The sequence below is a fragment of the Salmo trutta genome, unplaced genomic scaffold, assembly GCF_901001165.1.
Source record: "Salmo trutta unplaced genomic scaffold, fSalTru1.1, whole genome shotgun sequence".
In the NCBI taxonomy this organism is placed as follows: Eukaryota; Metazoa; Chordata; class Actinopteri; order Salmoniformes; family Salmonidae; genus Salmo; species Salmo trutta.
Window position 1 is genome coordinate 17675659 of NW_021822911.1, and position 3014 is coordinate 17678672.

General features: G+C 44.0%; 1 pseudogene; it reads right to left on the reverse strand.

Annotated features, from left to right (window-relative positions):
• Window positions 1-2844: 2844 nt before the first annotated feature.
• LOC115186684 (tripartite motif-containing protein 16-like) overlaps window positions 2845-3014 on the reverse strand; it is a 15127-nt pseudogene continuing 14957 nt past the window's right edge.

The window sequence follows — 3014 nt, forward strand, 5'->3', positions numbered from 1 at the left end:
ACTAGTATCTATGTGGACCCTACTACAGTTTAACCAGCTCAGCTATAGACTACACCAAGCATGACTAGTATCTATGTGGACCCTACTACAGTTTAACCAGCTCAGCTATAGACTACACCAACAGTGACTAGTATCTATGTGGACCTACTACAGTTTAACCAGCTCAGCTATAGACTACACCAGCGTGACTAGTATCTATGTGGACCCCTACTACAGTTTAACCAGCTCAGCTATAGACTACACCAGCGTGACTAGTATCTATGTGGACCCTACTACAGTTTAACCAGCTCAGCTATAGACTACACAGCGTGACTAGTATCTATGTGGACCCTACTACAGTTTAACCAGCTCAGCTATAGACTACACCAGCATGACTAGTATCTATGTGGACCCTACCTACAGTTAACCAGCTCAGCTATAGACTACACCAGCATGACTAGTTCTATGTGGACCCTACTACAGTTTAACCAGCTCAGCTATAGACTACACCAGCATTGACTAGTATCTATGTGGGACCCTACTACAGTTTAACCAGCTCAGCTATAGACTACACCAGCATGACTAGTATCTATGTCAGTATAGCTCCACCAGCATGACTTAGTATCTATGTGGACCCTACTACAGTCTAACCTAGGCTCAGCTATAGACTACACCAGCATGGACTAGTATCGTATGTGGACCCTACTACAGTTTAACCAGCTCAGCTATAGACTACACCAGCATGACTAGTATCTATGTGGACCCTACTACAGTTTAACCAGCTCAGCTATAGACTACACAGCATGACTAGTATCTGATGTGGACCATACTACAGTTTACCAGCTCAGCTATAGACTACACCAGCATGACTAGTATCTATGTGGAACCCTACTACAGTTGAAACCAGCTCAGCTATAGACACCTACACCAGCATGACTAGTATCTATGTGGACCCTACTACAGTTTACCAGCTCAGCTAGACTACACCAGCATGACTAGTATCTATGTGGACCCTACTACAGTTTAACCAGCTCAGCTATAGACTACACCAGCATGACTAGTATCTATGTGGACCCTACTACAGTTTAACCAGCTCAGCTATAGACTACACCAGCATGACTAGTATCTATGTGGACCCTACTACAGTTTTAACCAGCTCAGCTATAGACTACACCAGCATGACTAGTATCTATGTGGACCCTACTACAGTTTAACAGCTCACTCAGCATAGACTACACAGCAGATGACTAGTATCTATGTGGACCCTACTACAGTTTAACCAGCTCAGCTATATACTACACCAGCCCATGACTAGTATCTATGTGGACCCTACTACAGTTAACCAGCCTACCAGCATGACTAGTATCTATGTGGACCCTACTACAGTTTAACCAGCTCAGCTACTAGACTACAACCAGCATGACTAGTATCTATGTGGACCCTACTACAGTTTAACCAGCTCAGCTATAGACTACACCACATGACTAGTATCTATGTGGACCCTACTACAGTTTTAACCAGCTCAGCTATAGACTACCACCAGCATGACTAGTATCTATGTGGACCCTACTACAGTTTAACCAGCTCAGCTATAGACTACACCAGCATGACTAGTATCTATGTGGACCCTACTACAGTTTAACCAGCTCAGCTATAGACTACACCAGCATGACTAGTATCTATGTGGACCCCTACTACAGTTTAACCAGCTCAGCTATAGACTACACCAGCATGACTAGTATCTATGTGGACCCTACTACAGTTTTAACCAGCTCAGCTATAGACTACACCAGCTGATGACTAGTATCTATGTGGACCCTACTACAGTTTAACCAGCTAGCTATAGACTACACCAGCATGACTAGTATCTATGTGGACCCTACTACAGTTTAACCAGCTCAGCTATAGACTACACCAGCGTGACTATTATCTATGTGTACCCTACTACAGTTTAACCAGCTCAGGCTATAGACTACACCAGCGTGAATAGTATCTATGTGGACCCTACTACAGTTTAACCAGCTCAGCTATAGACTACACCCAGCCGTGATCTAGTATCTATGTGGACCCTACTACAGTTTAACCAGCTCAGCTATAGACTACACCAGCGGTGACTATATCTATGTGGACCCCTCACAGTTTAACCAGCTCAGCTATAGACTACACCAGCGTGACTAGTATCTATGTGGACCCTACTACATGTTAACCAGCTCAGCTATAGACTACACCAGCATGACTAGTATCGATGTGGACCCTACTACAGTTTAACCAGCTCAGCTATAGACTACACCAGCGTGACTAGTATCTATGTGGACCCTACTACAGTTTAAAAAACCAGCCTCAGCTATAGACTACACCAGCATGACTAGTATCTATGTGGACCCTACTACAGTTTAACCAGCTCAGCTATAGACTACACCAGCGTGACTAGTATCTATGTGGACCCTACTACAGTTTAACCAGCTCAGCTATAGACTACACCAGCGTGACTAGTATCTATGTGGACCCTACTACAGTTTAACCAGCTCAGCTATAGACTACACCAGCATGACTAGTATCTATGTGGACCCTACTACAGTTTAACCAGCTCAGCTATAGACTACACCAGCATGACTAGTATCTATGTGGACCCTACTACAGTTTAACCAGCTCAGCTATAGACTACACCAGCATGACTAGTATCTATGTGGACCCTACTACAGTTTAACCAGCTCAGCTATAGACTACACCAGCATGACTAGTATCTATGTGGACCCTACTACAGTTTAACCAGCTCAGCTATAGACTACACCAGCATGACTAGTATCTATGTGGACCCTACTACAGTTTAACCAGCTCAGCTATAGACTACACCAGCATTGACTAGTATCTATGTGGACCCTACTACAGTTTAACCAGCTCAGCTATAGACTACACCAGCGTGACTAGTATCTATGTGGACCCTACTACAGTTTAACCAGCTCAGCTATAGACTACACCAGCATGACTAGTATCTATGTGGACCCTACTACAGTTTAACCAGCTCAGCAGTACTA